Source organism: Pongo pygmaeus, chromosome 3, assembly GCF_028885625.2.
Source record: "Pongo pygmaeus isolate AG05252 chromosome 3, NHGRI_mPonPyg2-v2.0_pri, whole genome shotgun sequence".
Classification (NCBI taxonomy): domain Eukaryota; kingdom Metazoa; phylum Chordata; class Mammalia; order Primates; family Hominidae; genus Pongo; species Pongo pygmaeus.
The window spans coordinates 182,056,407-182,074,859 of NC_072376.2; the positions used below are offsets into that span (position 1 = coordinate 182,056,407).

The window sequence follows — 18,453 nt, forward strand, 5'->3', positions numbered from 1 at the left end:
AGTGCTGGGATTACAGGCGTGAGCCACCTCGCCTGGCCTGAAAAGGAATGTTCTAAGTTCAGCAAAATGAGTGATTAACATGTAAGTGGTAGGTCTATCTTAAATGCTTTAAATTATAATTCATGATTTTTTAATTAAGGCTTTCTTATTCCATCTGATCTCTTACACACTCTAGTACCCAGTGATACACAAATTTTGTTAATTTTGGTAAGTCAGTCTGTCTGTGCAGTGTGTGACCTTGACATTATGTAATATGAATGGGATGGCTACGTGTTCCCTTTTCCCCAGGACAGTCAATCTGCCAGTTGTCTAGAGTTCTATATAGTTCAGACTTTGTCCCAGATTAAAGGGCCCACATTTGGACAATGAATTATTTACATGACCATCCTGAATACTAATAGCTCACATTTATCGAAGGCATGCTTGAACATCGCTCAAAATATTTTACATGTACTACCACATTTCATCTTCACAGTCTAGGAGGTAAGTGCTGTGATGACCCCCATTTTGTTTATTTTAGATTCACTGGTTACATGGGCAGGTTTGTTGCAAGGGTATATTCATGATGCTAAGGTTTGGGTTCCCATCGATCCTCTCACCCAGGTGGTGCACACAGTACCCAAGAAGAAGTTTTTCAGCCCCTCCCCACCTCCTTCTCTCCCCACTTTTGGAGTACCCAGTGTCTGTCGTTCCCATCTTCATGTTCGTGTGTACACAGTGTTTAGCTCCCACTTATCAGGAGGTATTTGGTTTTCTGTTCCTGCGTTAATTTGCTTAGGATAATGGCCTCCAGCTGCATCCATGTTGCTACAAAAGACATGATTTTGCTCTTTGTTATAGCTGTATAGTATTCCATGGTGTGTATGTACCACATTTTCTTTATCCAGTCCACCATTGATGGCATCTAGGTTGGTTCCACGTCTTTGCTTTTGTGAACAGTGCTATGATGGGTGAGTGTACATGTACCATGTGGGGCTCTTTGGTAGAATGATTTATTTTCCTTTAGGTATATACCCAGTACTGGGATTGCTGAGTCTAATGGTAGTTCTATTTTAATTCTTTGAGAAATTTCCAAACTGCTTTCCACAGTGGCCTAATTTACATTCCCACCAACAGTGTATAAGCACTCCCCTTTCTCCACATCCTGGCCAGCAGCTGTTGTTTTTTGACGTTGTAATAATAGCCATTCTGACTGGTGTGAGATGGTATCTCATCATGGTTTTGGTTTGCATTTCTCTGATGATTAGTGATGCTGAGGATTTTTTCATGTTTGTCAGCTGCTTTTATATCTTCCTTTGAGAAATATATGACCCCCATTTTAAAGATGAAGAAGCAGGTTCAGAAAAACTAAGTGATCAGAGAAACTCCACCAGTAAATAATAGAGTCTAAACTTTAAACACAGGCAGTCTAACTCCAGAGCCTACATGGCTAAGAAGTACAGCATTACCTTTCATTCCTAAACCAGTTAAGAAGTATATGAATAAAACTAGAAGATGGAAGGGTCCTTTGGAACTGGGAAGTTCTTGGAGTCCTTGAATAGAAATGCTTTCCCAATTTGCCAGTGCAGGGGTCCTTTATGGGAAACAGTGAGGACCATCCAACAGTCCAATTAACTGAGCACAAAGCACAAGGCATATTTGTTTTTCTTTCTTTTGAAAACATAAATGTTAGAAAAGTTCAGAAATGAAGAGATTTAGAAGTATAAACTTATAACTGTTGGAACCATCCTCGTATTTTCTAGACCAGTCTTCCTTCTCTCGACAACCCTTCTTTATGGCCATTCCTCGCCCTCCGTGTTTTCATGAACAGTGTGATTGACTACTCTGATTTTGTTAGCTAGCCAAAGTGGAAAATGAGAACTCGGTGAGTGGGCTGGTATGTACTGCCTGCCAGAGGCAGCACTCTGTAAGAAGGCTTCATTGTTTGCTTACGCTAATGCTCCATTGCATCTCAGGATTTATTTATAAATTATTTGTTTTAGGATATGGTGCTAGCTTCATGAACACCATTGTAGACTTCACATTTAGAAGTGTTTTTTCCAACTCTTTTTTACTTCTTTTTCATGAGAATAGTCCTTACATCAAGAAGAAAGAAAGGTGAAACAACAGGTAGAATTAGCAAACTGATAAACAGCCCTGTTTAAATCCGTGGAAAGGTAATGTTTAAAGAAGACGTTTGTTTTAATTGATTTTTATTTTACGTGTACACATTAACTTCATAAATCTTAACTTTCATACCAAAAAGCCTAGATCAGCTAGCGTGTTAATATGCTGACGGCTGACAGCAAAAATAGAGAACCTAAAGTTGTCTAACAAATTAGACATCACTTAAGAGGAAACTCAAGTGTGTTTCAGGGCGCAGTGGCAGATCTGCCTTAGATTTTTAACCACTGCATCATCCTGTTAATTAAGATCAATCAGATACAAAAATCTTTGGTCAGAACCAGTATTACAAAAGAACCTAAGAATTTCTGCTTTCTCATCTTTCTGTTTACCATAACACAGGCATATATCCAAAAATATATAGAAAGCAAAAACTTGGAGAGAATTACATGCGCTTTCCTAAATGCACCTTAATGCTTTCCCTGGTGTTACTATTACTACTGTTGGAAACATCACTGTTGAAATGAGCCTGTACGTCACACACATTGCTCCCCACACAGCAACACTTCTGATGAGGGCAGCCCCCTGCCTTGTTATTCATTGAGAAATAGAAACTCTGATTATTTAGAGCAAAATTTCAGATTTGAAGAAGTTTTCCTAATAAGGAAGAATGATGTAATGTTCATGGAGGGGGGCCAGGTTCCCTTCATTTGTTTTATTTATATTAGCTGAATTCCAGGGGAAAATGGGCTATGAAGCATGAGGGCTGCTAACTATATTTAGCCACACAAAGTTAGTACATCAGGGGACATTTTTTCTTTAAGTTATACACTCATAAATGGGCTTGAAGATATTTTTCCAGGCATCTTGTTTTTATAAAGTTTGATCAAGCATAAATACTTTTATTAAGATGCTACCTTTTATTTCGAGTGTGAAGAAAGTATCCATTGTAATCTCTTTAATTTGGCATGTTTCTCTGAGATACTGGTTTCTGGGTCAAAAGATAGATAACTAATAATAATACCTTGGTTCAGAAGATTGTATTAACTTTCCAGAATGCTCACGCCTGTCATCCCAGCACTTTGGGAGGCCAACTCAGGAGAATCGCTTGAGCTTAGGAATTGGAGACCAGCTTGGGCAACACAGGGAGACCCCATCTCTACAAAAGTAAAAAAATTAGCTGGGCATGGTGGCACATACCTGTGGTTCCAGCTACTTGGGAGGCTAAGGTGGAAGGATCACTTGGGCCTGGGAGGTCGAGGCTGCAGTGAGCCGTGATTGTGCCACTGCACTCCAACCAGGGCAACAGAATGAGACCCAGTCTCAAAAAAAAAAAAAAAAAAAAAAATCCAGAGTGGGCTTTAAGAAGGAAGCAATACTAGTTTCTTAGAAGAAAGATAATGTGTGTTTAAGACTCACGTTCTGCCCATTGTCTGGCACTATTCAATCTAGATTCACCCCTATCCCCCTCACCTTACTCTAAATATAAAAATAGTCTGTGCGTCTTAAGACGGTAGACTATCATTTTTGTACTTTTGCATTAAGACTTTTATTTAAACGTATTTATAAACTGGAGAAAATTTGTAGCATTTAAACATAAAACCTCAGTGTTATAATTGGTCATTCCTTCCTCCTGTCAGCATGTTACAACATTTTTGCTTTGCTCTGTTACATGACTCGGGGCTTACACTGCATTTCACGTGAGAGAAAAGTCAAATTCATCTCCACCCCACAGCCTGCTATCTTCTGCCTTTTACCCTAAGTCTTCGGAGGCGACAGCTTCCTCCCCATGACTGATAGTTATCCATGCTCACAGCTGCTGGCAGGACTGACTCCTTTACAACTGTGGCCTTGTAGTTGATCTGAACAGGATGAGCCTCTCTATGGAAGCGGAGTCTTCTCTCACTGCCTGAAGGAGAAGGCTCTGCGGGAGATGGAGGGCTCTCATCTGTCGATGGGTAGCACCGACGGTGCCCCAGACATGCTGACCATGTGTGGATGTCTTAGAAGAGTGGAAAGGTTTGAGAAATGCAAGCTTAGAATCATTTCTAATATTACTTGATGGGAGGTCAGCAAATAAGTTAGGAAACTTGTAAAAAAATTGGAGGACAAGTTTTTGCCACTATCGTGGACAAATCTATCACCACTACCCCAAATATTGGTCCCTCAGAGACCAAGTCCTTAGATTCTGAGGCTCTGCTGTATAATTCCTGTTCAGTAGAGCATCTGGCGAACCTCTAGTAGGACAAACAGACAGTAACCCTTGTGAGAAGTGAGGGAACTTTTAGAACTAGGCCTCTAGGAGCACTGTACAGTAGAAATAGAATGTGAACCACCACAAATGAAGACCACATATGCAGTTTGTTTTCTAGTAGTCACATTAAAAAGGAAAAAGAAATTAATTTTAATAGTATGTGTTATTTAACCCAATATATTCAAAATATTATTTTAACATGTAAATAATATAAAAATTGTCATAAGATCATTTTCCAATTTTTAAACTAAATTATTTAAATCTGCTGTGTACTTGACACTTACAACATGTCTCAATTCTGACTAACCACTGTTCAAGCACTTAATAGCTACATGTGGCTAATGGCTACCATAGTGGGACAGTGCAGGTCTGGAGGATGTGAAATCAGGTAAACACACAACCTTTACACCCAAACCAGTGCTGCAGAATTGATGGTAATTACTCTAAATGCTCATCTCTTATCTTTTCACGTCTGAAAACTGCTGCTCAGTGTACAAACCAGGTAACAGTAATAAGGGCCAATCCCAGTGGTAGAAATGGAGTTGATATGGTGGAGAAGATCTGTTGATACCAGATCCTCAACCACAGCCATGTACAGCTGGACAGAAGCCCCCTCTGACTCCCAGGGCTGGAGTCGGGGCAGAGGCAGAAAGTCTAAAAAGAAATACATCAATGTAGTCATTTCAGTAATAAATGCTGTAAAGTAAATAAAACAAGATAATAAAAGAGAGATGGGAGTACTCTTCTTGCTCACTCCAATAGTTGAGTGAGTCATCTGGGAAGTAAGTTGTGCTGTGGAGTGTGAAAGGTGATTTTAATTCAGCCTGAGAGCCAGGCACAGTGGCTACTGCCTGTAATCCTGCACTCTGGGAGGCCGAGGTGGGCAGATCACTTGAAGTCAGGAGTTTGAGGCCAGCCTGGCCAACATGGTGAAACCCTGTCTTTACTGAAATACAAAAATTATCTGTGCCTGGTGGCGCATGTCTGTAATCCCGGTTATTTGGGAGGCTGAGGCACAAGAATCACTTGAACCCAGGAGGCGGAGGTTGCAGTGAGCTGAGATCGTGCCACTGCACTCCAGTCTGGGATGACAGAGTCTCTAAAAACAAAAAATTCAGCCTGAGGCAAATGCTTCCTCTAGTCCTCAACGTGACTAAAGAGATCCTCATTTTTCTTTGAGAGACTTTCGTTATTCAAAAACACAATACCCAAAGAAATGGAAGAAATTGAAGAAGCTGGTTTCTATGTACTTCAAATAATATTTTGGTGTGAGGCCCCACATGACAACATCTTTCCCCCAGGATACCAGAGCTGACATAGCTAAAATATGAAGTATGGCCTAAATAATACACAGTGAGCTGATAACTTAGGAAATATTTTTTGTTTGTTTTAGCCAAGGCAAACAAATTAAAAATTTTAATGTTTTGTTTCCATATTTGCTTAAGTAAACTTCAAAACTAATTACTTCCAAAGAATTTTGCCTCGGCTACGTGGATGACCAGTGAATGCTGTTGGGAGTGTAGGACTACACTGAATAATCGAATAAATCTATTGAATACAGAAGTTTTGTGTTTAAAAAAACTCGGTAAAAAAGCACTAGAACCACCACACAGTGTCTATATGCTTATTATGTATGGGCTGGCTTAGGAGGGAACTTGAGAAATGGTAACAGTATTTGGTTGATGCTGGAGAGGGAAATCAGATTGGGAAGAAAAAGTAAGAGATGAAGATGTACTTTCAGTGTTCTCTTTATATCTTTTGCATTTTGAAGAGCAGAGGTTTTTAATTTTGATGAAGTCCCAATTCATCAATTTTTTTTCTCTTATGGATCACACTTTTGTTGTCTTATCTAAGAAATCTTTACCTAACTTATGGTCACAAAGATTTTCTCCTATGATTCCTTGAAATTTTATAGTTTTAGATTCACATTTATGTTGAAGTTTTTCTTGTTTTTTATTTTATTTTTATTTTTTTAGAGATGGGGTCTCGCTCTGTCCCCCAGGCTGGAGTGTAGTGGCCGCAAGATCATGACCTCCTGGACCCGATTGATCTTCCCATCTCAGCCTCCCGCGTAGCTGGGTATACAGGCATGCATCACCATGCCCGGCTAATTTTTTAGTTTTCTATAGAGACAGGATCTCACTTTGTTGCCAATGCTGGTCTCAACCTTCTGGGCTCAAATGATCCTCCCCCTTCAGCCTCCCAAAGTGCTGGGATTATAGGCATGAGCCACCATCCCTGGCCTGTTGAAGACTGATATTAGTTAACTTTTGTATGAGGTATCACTTGTGAGCTGAGGTTGGAAATCCAATAGGGTTTGGAGGGGTTTTTTGTTTTTATTTAATCATGTGTATTCTTTAAAAAATAGGATTTTATTTCAAGAGATTAAAAAGAAATATTGTATAGAAATGTCTGCAGTTATAATAAGTAGTTCAATTTTAAAAAGAAAAAGTTGTTTTGTTTGCTTTGTTTTGAGACAGGATCTTGTTCTGTCACCCAGTCTAGAGTGTAGTGGCGTGATCGTGGCTCCCTGCAGCCTTGTTCTCCTGGGCTCAAGCAAGTAGCTGGGACTACAGACTCACACCATCACACCTGGCTAATTTTTTTTTTTTTATTTTTAGCATGATGAGGTTTCACTGTGTTGCCTAGGCTGGTCTCCAGATCTGGGTTCAAGTGATCCTCCCGCCTCAGCCTCCCAAAGTGCTGAGATTACAGGCATGCAACACTGTGCCCAGCCAAGAAAAAAGTTTTATTATGACTACTGTAGTGACTTTCAGGAACAGTCGTTGTGCTTTAATTCTCTAAGCCAAAAATGTCAAATTCTGTTGGGCAAAAAAACTATGTTGTTGATTGCACTCTCTCATATGGTCCCTTGCCTTCAGCCATTTTCATAATCAAAACTTGATGGCAGTATTTTGTTACAGGGTAAGAAACTGAAAATGTTAAAAGCCATTTGTCAGGGTAAATCTGAACTAATTATTTAGATCAGCTGAAATAAAAAGGGTTACAAAGACAAGTTTTCTGTCTTCAGGAGGGGATGTGGATACTAAAACTTCATTGGAAATGAAAAGATACAGATAAATTTGTATCTGCCAGATCTGCTTAGGGAAAGCATATACATGAAGCGGAGGAAGTCTTCCCATATCCCTGACGTAAGGACTGAGATCCTGCTGCCAGAGACACATGTTGCAATATCAATAGAAGGTCGTCAAATTGCCTTCCATGAGGGAGTGGGTCTGTTTAATGCTATCATTTTGTGACATTGAGAACATGTGAGGCCACCCACACCTTCTCTGCCCTTCATCAGAGCTGGGGCCAGCCTCTTCCAATAAATGCTAAATAATGACTATCACTTTGAAGGTGTGCTTATTAGCAAGGGAGTTCATGTGTCTAGGGTTCTTTTACGCCATTACAGTGTATGAATAATGTACATTTGACGGGGGATGATCCTCTCTCCCTACTCAAGTTTGGAACCATTTGACAGATAAACTGAGGAGTCAGAAAGAGATCTAAGCACCAGATTTGTACTGGGGAGAACTCAGAGAAGAAAGGGGATGCACTGCTGGGCCTCATGAGCTGGCTTATACTTCACCTTGAGCTAAGCATACTAATACCCAGTCACAGGCAGCATTGAACAGCTCTGTGCAGATCCCACCCTCCAAAAAACAGGAAGAAAAAGCTCTCCCACTGCAAGCAAGATCCAAAGAGAAGAGCAAGGGAGAAGCTGATCTGAGCATGCCCAGATCCATCCCCCACCCATATTCGCCACAAAGGGAGGAGACAGGCAAAGAGGGCCCCCGTCCTACAAATCCCTCCATGAGGAAGCAGTGAAGGATGCAGGGCCCACTCTGTCAGTGTCCAGTGTTCCACTGATCCTACATAGTAATTTTGGAAGACGATAGCATCATGTTCCTGAAAGGAAAAAAAAAGTTTCCTCTATTAGGTCATTAACATATATCATGAATGACTTTAATGTCTTCTGGTTCATTCTGACATTTTTGTAAATTCTATAGATCTTTTATTTACTCCCATGATATATTTTAAAGATCAACAAATGTCCACACCAAAGAAAAAAATCACTAGTAAGTTCGTAACTTTTATATTTCTATACTTTTAACTGTTACATTAATCCTGTCTTATTCAAAAGGTATTCACCACAAAAATACTTACTAATCTTGGTTTCCTGGTATGAGCTCCTTGTGCTTCTGAGATTAGAGATATGCTTTTCTTTATGGGTGGCTACAATCAAGAGATAAGATCATGCCTAAAAGGACAAGTTAGGAACAGAAGTGTGATTAAGTATACTCTGTATTAGTTTTAATTAGGACTATAGTCCTTTAACAATTTCATCATATTTAAACTTGAAAATATGCATGATTGCTGATACCACTATAGTCATATACATGCATATATGCACACATACACACGAGTGATGAGACTGTGTTACTCAGACATAGAACCACGGGACAGTCAGCTACACATTACTTCTAGGCAATGGTTCATCTTCTCTCTTCAGGGAAAAAGTAACCCTTGTTGGAACCTGACAGATTTTGAACATATCTTTTCTTTGTTCTTTGTAATGTTTATCTGTATTCTTGTTAGAAATGACTTTCTGGTTCAGTTATTTAAAAGATTAAGCCTTTTAGTGAAAGAAGTTCTCACCTTGGTGTCATCACTTGAGAGGCTAAGAGTGAAGAAACCCAGTTACTACTCTGGGCTCTGCTGGTGGCCTCCTGTGTGGCACTTCATTACTCAGCTGGATGAGATGATCCCAGTTCCTTCCATCCACATGTTCCATGCTTTCCTGTGTATCTTGGCACACAGATACTATACATACTTCAGTGGCTTTTTCTGTTGTTTAAATCTTAAAAAGAAAAGGCACATTCTGGTGTATATACTACTTCCCTAAATGAAGGGCCATCTACTGTATAAGTCTTACAGTATAATCATGAAATCCAGATGTGGTATGCAACAAACTTCATTATTTACATGTTTTGGAAAAGATTAATAAAGTACAGCAAAATAAGCTCAATACTACAGCTGTACATACTATACCATAAAGTATTCTTCTTTTGAAAAGCATTTCAAGATTTTGCAGCATTTTTATTGTATTGGAAACAGTCACAGATACCATATTATAGAAAACTCTGTTTGATAGAACGCCAGATGAATAACTGTTGACTATACACAGTCATATATAACCACATTGGAAACTTCATGTAGCTAAGATAAATTTCTCTCATTTTTTCCTTAGGAGTAATTAAATTAGGTAATTGAGCTGTTTCATCTAAGAATTTATTTTCGTGGTTTTAGTCATTTCTCAGGGAGGGAGCCTCATTTATTACAGTTCTCCCCAAGACACACTGGATAGACTTCATCCACTGCTGGAAGGACTGGTGCTGCCTCTTAAGGGGAAATGGCTGGGCAGCACTGTCTTCACTGCATCTCATCCTTTGGCCTCTAAGGAATGTCAAGGTCAGCTGGTCAAAAGCCAAGAAGGGCCAAAGCCATTTAAAATTTACAATTCTTTTCCACAGTCACAAGTCTCTTAATTCATGCTGCTAAGCTGCATCTCTTGAGCTTGACAAAATGCATTTTTGAGCTTTTTCAAGAACTTTCTCCTTCAGATGAGAGGTTGGGAAGGGAGTCTGGTGATCAGGCAAGCCCTGCATTCACACCACGGACCCTTTGGCGTGTATATCTTGGCCATTGGCATTTAAACTAGCAATGGTAGACTTGTAAGAGGAAATAAATTGCTCTGAGTATCCAGATCCAACTGTGCATTCCTCACATTGATTGCAAGACCAAAATATGTAGAAAATGTTATTGGCTACATTATTATTTATTCAGAAATGTTTAGTTCTTCAGTTATAGGCCTATGTTAATAGAAATTTGAAAAGTCGTCTTTATAGTGTTGTTTACCATGTGATACAATGTTTCTAAATTGTATCATATTTAGTGATACAGTATCTCAAGAGATGGAACAGCATAACAGATGAGTAATATTAGTGATATTCAGATGTCCAAATGTACAATCTTGAAAGACTAAAGAATGAATTTTATAGCATGGGCACATTTTAAAAATATTGAAAGGGGACTATTTAAAAATAATCCAACTCTACTGCAAAGATATGAAGAAAGACCGAGAATGATTTAGTCAAGGCCACACAGATAATTGGTGGCACAGTCACTTCTACCTGGGAAAGCACTAAGTAGCCCAGTGGCAGGAGATGCTAAAAAGGGCTGTCGGTGATTTAAAAACAAAGCTATTTAGGCCATGTGTGGTGGCTCACACCTGTAATCCCAGCACTTGGGGAGGCCAAGGTGGGAGGACTGCTTGAGCCTGGGCAACATAGTGAGACCCTGTTGCTACTGAAAAAAAAAAAAATCCCGCTGGGTGTGGTGGCACACACCAGTAGTTCCAGCTGCTCATGAGGCAGAGGCAGAAGGATCACTTGAGCCCAAGAGTTTGAGGCTGCAGTGAGCCAAGATGACACCACTTTACTCCAGCCTGGGTGACAGAGCAAGACCCTGTGTCATTCATGAACAAACACATAAGTAAATACCAAGCTATTTTTAAGAATTCAAATCCAATTATTTTGGAAATGATTCCTTTTGTATTTATTTTTTTCTACCACAAACATTGTGTTCGAAAAGGAGAGTGAAGGACAGAACCATAAGTATGTAAGAACTTCCATACCATGAAATTCTATGGTAGTATTTATTGCCCTTATGTGATATATGTCTCTTGATTTTTCTCAGAAATTTGAATTAATACTATACTTGGAAAATGTGAAGTAAGAACCTTTATCAGTTAGTTTCATCTTCCTGTTCACATTTTGGATATACAATATTTAGCTGTAAATACATGATGTTTGGTTAGTAGAGACCAACCATTCATTAGTTTCTCAATATAATGAATGCTAGTTGATGGTACTTACGCTGAACTAAGAAATTCTGGAAGCAAATTTAATTTCTTAGTTTCAAAGTCAACTCCTCCAGGTTGCTTTGTACATTCTTATAGTTTTTCCAGTAGATGTTTTTAAGTCTAGCATATGAGACATAACTACCTAAAATTATATGTATGGAATGTGTTCAGGACATAGCCCAGCTGTCTCTATAGCTGTTTTGGGTGCCATTGCAATATCTGTATCTCAATAACAAAGAAATAGGGGATAGGAGGGGCAGACTTAGAGCCATAGTCTTGAGTGGAGCCCAAATCAGAAAGGTCCTCTGTGTCTGAGGAAGTCACATTGCACATGGTAAATACAAGGTAAGTCGTGGTGCTTTGGTTAGAGACATGGTAACATCATGGTCATGAGCCGGAGCTCCTCAGTTTAAATCCCATCTCCACTTCTTTCCAGCTGCATAATCTTGGACAACTTACTATATATCTTTGTGTCTCAATTTCTTCATCTGTAAAATGGAGATAATAAAAGTGGCCTCTCTCCTAGGGTTTTTATAAAAATTAAATGAGTTTAGATGGAAAAGTGCTTAAAATGGTGTTTGTTTCATAGTAAGTGCTCTGTAACAGTTAGCTCTCATCACTAGATAGTGGTGATGCTGTTGGTGCTGGCAGTAGTAGTAGCAATAGTCATGCTTGATGAAATTATTTGGAAAAGGCCTCCCCTGGTGGCTTTAAACACAGGAAATGGATGAATGGATACCCTTCTCAGGCCTCCAGGATATTTTGTTACTGTCTAAGACCTGCTTTAAGTTAGAAACTTAGGGAGTTTTATGTTTTAAGAGTCTTTTTAACCACTATATTTTTTATATGCACATAGTTAAAAACAGTCAAATAGTATAGAAGAGTATAAAATGCAAAAATAAAAGATGTCCTCCTTCTACCTCATTCTAGTCTTACTTTCCAGAGGTAAACACTTTAAACTATTTGTTTTTAGCCCTTCTGGTGGTTTCTTTCACAAGTTTATGAACAATATATGAATTCATCCATTTATTGATTCGTCAACTTCCGATAGTGCTATTAGATTAATTTTTATATTGTTCTTACCAGCAAGATGTTCTTGTTGGGCCTTTGGTACCAACCAGCTGATAACAGCAATTTCTTGATCTCCCTGTGTCTCCTTCTACATATCGTAAAATAAGGATATTGGACTTGTTGGTTTCCAAGGCCACTTTCTAAAAAGTGATAAGAGACCATTTGAACTAATTTAAGTGAAGAGAAAAAAAAAAAAAAGAAAAAGAAAAATTCTGAGATAAAACTGGTCTGAGGGTTATCTGGATCCAGCTGCTAAAATAGTATTCCAATTTTAACTGCCTCTCTCCCTTTTTCTTTTACATAAGGAATTGGCTGCTTTTTATGTACTGGCTTCCTTTTTGTAGACCCTTCCATGATGGCCAGGAACTCTAGGTGATTCTATCCTTTTAGACACATTTCCCTTCCATCTTCAGTATGAAAAGTCCCAGGGAAAGGCCCTGATTGGCCTGGCCTGGCCTGGATTATATACTTATCCTTGGATAATTTGCTAAAGCCATATACCAGTTGACTAGTCCTGGATCACATGCTCACCCTGCAACCAAGGGCAAGAGGATTGTGACTGGCAGACCCACAAGGAATAGGGCAGAAGCGTATCTGTAAAGGGAGGGAGGAGTGCTATTACCAGATGAAAGAAGAATGGTAGAGAATAAAAACAGATGTCTGCCACACTTGGAGTTTCAGGAAATTGACTTTAAGAAGAAACTCATTCAATTCTCCACCTACTAGTGAGTCATTACTTGCTTGTATGAATGCTTACTGCCATGCATTCAACCATTGGCCTCATTCTCCTTCCAGAAATAAAGCATGACCTCCACCTGCACATTCTTTAACTTAGTATCAGCCATAAGGCTGTACTTCACAACACTTGAAAAATGAATACAGACATCAGTGTGATGTTCCAGGCAGACATCAGTGCTTCAGATTCTAGCCCCAACACAGGCATTCAATGCGGCCTTGTTAGAAACACTCTGTCCGGTCTTTTATGACTTGCTACACTACACAATGGACACACAAGGGAACTGTTTCCTCTCTCTGTATAGGGACCAACTTTATTATCTCAGGATACAGTCTATGTTTTGAAAAAGTGGCTGTAGAACAGTGCAGGGATGGGAAGAATGGGTCCTATCAAAGAAAATAACTGCCTAGAGATGACTGAAGTTCTCACCAACTACTGAAAATATCCACGAGGCACTTCTCTTCAAGGTAAACATAAACTTATTGCATTTTTGACTGATAACCAAATAAAATGGAAAATGGGCACTGGTACAGGCTGCCACTGCCTGGAACATGATGGAGTGCCTCACAGTTGCCAAATTAGGAGCTTCATTACCAGGTTCACAAACGCTCTCTTTCGGGTTTGGGAGTTTCACATTTTGGATACTAACAAGCCAGAAATATATAAGTACTGTTACTATAAGAGCTCTGATACATATATATCTCCTTTATTAGAAGATGCGTTTCCCTTTCCTGTATTCCACACAAAAGGATGCCTGGCAATCTTTTGACAGGTAGTAAGTGACATCTATGTGCAAAACACTGTAATAATCAAGAAGATAGAACACATCTGGCTCTGGGCAATCTGGGCTGGTGTGTGAGATGATAATGCCACTGCCAAACTGACAGTGCCATGCCAGCCTTGTGGGCTGGAGTAGTATGGAGGAGGGAGTAAGAACTGCTAGATGTTACTAGGGAGGGCTTCAAGAAGAAATGGGTATTGAAATGGGCACAAAAGGATGAAGACAGTGGATGGAGAGAAATTGGTGGGGGTGGCCTTCCAAAAGAGGGCAGTGCATGAGAAGAGGCCAACAGGAAGGAAAACTCAAAATGGGTTTGGGGAACAATAAGAGTAACAAACTTAGAAGAATGAAAAGTAGAGATAGAGCAGCATTAGTTGGAGATAAGATTGTTAGGACTGTTTGAGGCCAAATTATGGGTATCTTAAACATCCGATATTATTTTAGGGAGACAAGTTAGATCAGGGTGAGAGGAGCTTTGTCTAGACATAAGTTTGAAGTGAAGTAGCACATTTATGTTACATGGAAGTGGATAATGGAATTCAGGACCGAGGGCTGGGTTAGAGAGATCAGGGAGTGAGAGTGATGCAGCTGACTGACTCCTTGTGCAAAGAGGAGTGTAAAGTTTAGATCTTGGTAAGGTACCCATATTTAGAGAGATGGAGAACCAGTGAAAGAAGTAAGGCACAGTCCCAGAAGTAGGAGAACAAGGAGAGTTGTGTTAGTGATGTCAAGAGAGAAGAGTGCTTCAGGAAAGATGGCGTGGGTGAGCCCACTGTCAGAGGCTGCAGAGATATCAAGAATGAAGGCAGAGAAAAGCCACGGGACTGCTGAGCATAGCACAATCCTATCTTCATATTTGAATGAAATGTCAAAGCCAAAACATCCAAAAGAGTTGTGGCAGAAAGAGGGGAAAGGGTTATTAACAGAACATTGGCCACTTACCACTGAAACAGTTTCCATGTTTCCTTTAAGGGAAAGCATTATAGCAGAACCACATCCAACTCTAGCCCCATAGAAACTATTTTGAGACGCACAAAACCTAAAAGCTATTTCTGTCTTGATCTGGGTAGAATTTATCTATAGGTATATCTGTCTTAAGAAAAAAATGCAATTAATGTTAGCTAGTTAGTTGACAGAATATTCACAGAACGGATTATTCACAGAATAGTCTTCCTTTTTTAAGAAGATTTACGTGGAATTGTTTTTATTTGCCTCTCGAATGCCTTTAAAATCTTCTTCTGTTTTCCAAAAACTGATATATACATTTTTCAAAAACAGCTGAAATAGGTGTGAAAACAGCATATGCATAAGGTTAATATATGCACACACACAAATAAGTACCATACTTGGACTTGTTTAGTTGTCCAAGTTTACCAGTTTCTTTGAAATTAGGTTCTTTATAATGTTTAAATCTTACAGGGCTAAAGAGGACAGGTCATAAAATCTAAAAGTTTATTAGGACCTTAAAGTTGAAAAACTACCCCAGAAAGGATAAATGAAGTATCATAAACAGAACGTGGCAGAGCAGGAGCCACACTATTTGAACATTTCTCTACTGGGCTGACTCCATGTTTTTACTTGTAAATAATCTGCATGATAGTGGCTTTATTTCTAAGAGTACTCCCTTAGGAAAATGCAACTGTGTGTTGCTGAATGCCATAGAGCTTGATGGAACAGGGAGTTTTACATTGTATAGAAATCTAGCGATTTAACTTCAATTCAACAGATATTTATTGAGTGGCTTCCCTGTGAGTAAAGAGGAAGATACTGAAAATGGAGGGCTCAGTGAAGTGGGAGGACTGCTTTTTTTTGTAAAGCCATTTGGGGAGTAGATAATGGTTATTTGTTTGGAAAGAGATGACACTCTGCCCTTAGTAGTAATCGACTCTTATAAATACTGACTGCATACCACTGTTTTGGATGTATTCAACCCAGCAAGCATAAGCTATGATGGGACTGACACAAGGGATGGCACCAGCCACTGTATGATGAATGAAAATGAAAAGTTGGGGTAACATTAACCATATGAAACCTTAAAATATGCCAAATTCGTCATTTCATTGGAAGACAGAAAGTGAAATATCTGTCTGTCCTTTCTTCCCTAATTCTTCAAAATCTCAGAGAAATTTTATACTTAAGACCTTAAAGTTTCTCAACATCTGTCTCACAGGGAGCTTTTCTTTGGTGTTTCAATTAGAAATGAGATCACTGATTTTGCTTCAAGCATTGAAAAAAAAAGGTTGAAAAACAGATTTTTCTTCAAAATATACTTTGTCTATGTTAAGAATTACAACCAAACATTTTCTGTTAGGAACAGTCGGTATTAATTCCTTTTAATGTCCACTAAATTAGCATAGTTTTTGTAAGAATCAACTAATATCTTCCTGCTGTTTTCACTGGCCTTTGCATCAGTAGAAATGAAAAATCATTTTGGGCATTTAACTGTGATGCAAAGTCGACTCTTTTAGAAGCTGACTTTGGATTCCTCCCCCAAAAAGAGGCTGGGACTGAAGCGCCCAGCGTTCTGTGTTAGTCAGATTCCTCAGGCACATCACAACTGCAGGCACTGGCAAAGCCTGTCCCTTATCGTATGCAATTTATGTCAGGCTACAAATCCTGTTCTTCTGGTGGGGCTATAAATGCTTTGGACCACATCCTGCAGCCCTCTCAGAGCCAAAGTGACCATTTACCCCACAGATAGTTGAATCTCCACAGACCTCCCAGATGAGACATCTCAACATCTGGGAGCCAGCGGCAGGAGTCAACTTCTGAGAAACAGTTCACATTGCTACTGACCCTTGAAGAGCACCATCTCCCCTACCTCTCATTCCTATTCTTTGTGTTACATGAGAGACTCAGCCATTCTTTGATATTCCAGAGAAGTTCCCAGGAGGATTAGGAATTGGTCATCAGTTGCTCCTTCTCTCTCTCTCTCTATCGGTACATGGAATGACTTCAAATAGAGATCAACTTTATGCATTAAGACATACAAAGCTACTGTTTTTCTGTGGCAGAGCCAAATATGGCTCTTATTCTAAGTACAAAGGAAAAGTCTCTAAAAGAGACTCAAGTCATGTGCTGATTTCACTCAGGTCACTTCTCCCTTGAGCCCTCCTCCGTAATTGCGTTCAGTTCTGGCTTTGTTTGGAAAGTCAGCACAATTTACAAAAGGTTCAGAATGCATTAAAGGTCAAAAAATAGGGCTTTGTAAAAAAACCTATGTCTTTTGGCAATACATTTTAAACTTATACGTAATCCCAAGCAGTATCAATTTTAATTTAATTCTAGCATTTTTTTATTTATGATACTTTGTAGAAAATGCAGATTTTTATCCCTGCCTTCTCCCCCAGCCTTAGGGGAATGTATTTGAATTATTTTTGCACTCACAACCTCCCATAAGCCCAGTGCAATACATTCTCATTTGTCTTTTATTAATCCTTACTGTGTAAATAAATGATTATTCTTAAGATTGGGATTTATATACCTTTTCCTAAGGGGCAATCGTAAGTTAGTGCTAAACAAATCAAGTTGTTAGATATTGACCTTCATTCAGTGGACCTAGCTTCTGTGATATGAAGATATCAATTGAGCTATGAGTAATAGAATTTTAAAAGACAATTGAAGCATTACTATAATAAAGTTATAGATGGAACTGAATCGGTACTGCCTGAGTGGGAAGCCCTTGTAGGAGTTTTATTTTCTATTTTATACATTCCCAGAATTGATACATTGAAGTCACATGCATATGACACTGAGCTAATCTTAGCTAGATGGGAATATATTGTGGAAACACCTACCAGCTTACCCCCAATTCACTTACCTACCTTCATTTGAAAATTCTTAAGATTTCCCAGTCCAATATGGGACCCTCCTAGTATAGGAATGTCCTACTCAATATGCCTGATGAACCCAATGGGGTACAGAATTGCAGTAAGAAATTTATATCATTGTTGTCATTGACAGTGACGAGTCCACCATGTTTAGTGTTTGGCCAGGTGCTGTGAGGATGCCGAAAGTTACCCTCCTTACCTTTAAAGTGCTTATAAATATCAGGACCAGAGGAGCTTATGGTTCAGAGGGTACAGTCTTGCAACTCTTCATACCATGGCTTCTGTCACACAAATATGAAAGAAAGCATATAAACCAACAGCATATTTATTCATAGATCACAAATGTTTTTCAGCTTTGTGATCTCAAGAGCTTTTCTAGACAATTACAAATACCCCATCTTTATTATTATGAGCAGGGGATAAATTACTTGCAATCCAGATACTGCTCCAGAGAGACATACCAGGAATTTCCAATTTACATAAAAGTTATTTTCCAGAAGTTTGCTTTCACATCATTTATTTTAAACTTGGGTTGCAGTTTCCCAGAGAAAAAGTGATATGTAGTAATAATAGCCAACATTTTAACAAACCTTTTTTGTTTACTGAGCACTCTATAGAGAATGATGTAGCACCAGGCTTTCTGAGCCAGCCAGCCCTTCACATCCAGGTTCTGCCCTTGGACACATTACTTGACCTCACTAACTGATGGTGAATTTTTTAAATGGGGATAACCATTCCTTCCTCCTAGAG

The 18,453-nt window shown here is 39.1% G+C and overlaps 1 protein-coding gene and 1 long non-coding RNA gene across 8 annotated transcripts in view; one reads left to right on the forward strand and one right to left on the reverse strand.

Annotated features, from left to right (window-relative positions):
- Positions 1 to 18,453, forward strand: part of PALLD (palladin, cytoskeletal associated protein) — a 442,141-nt gene that overhangs the window by 362,148 nt on the left and 61,540 nt on the right. The window lies entirely within an intron of this gene.
- LOC134739482 (uncharacterized) lies at positions 4,484 to 18,037 on the reverse strand. Its single transcript, XR_010126169.1, has 5 exons — positions 17,903 to 18,037; positions 12,369 to 12,496; positions 9,020 to 9,221; positions 8,528 to 8,621; positions 4,484 to 8,269 (listed from the first exon to the last, which is right to left on the reverse strand). It is a non-coding gene; the product is annotated as an uncharacterized LOC134739482 (long non-coding RNA).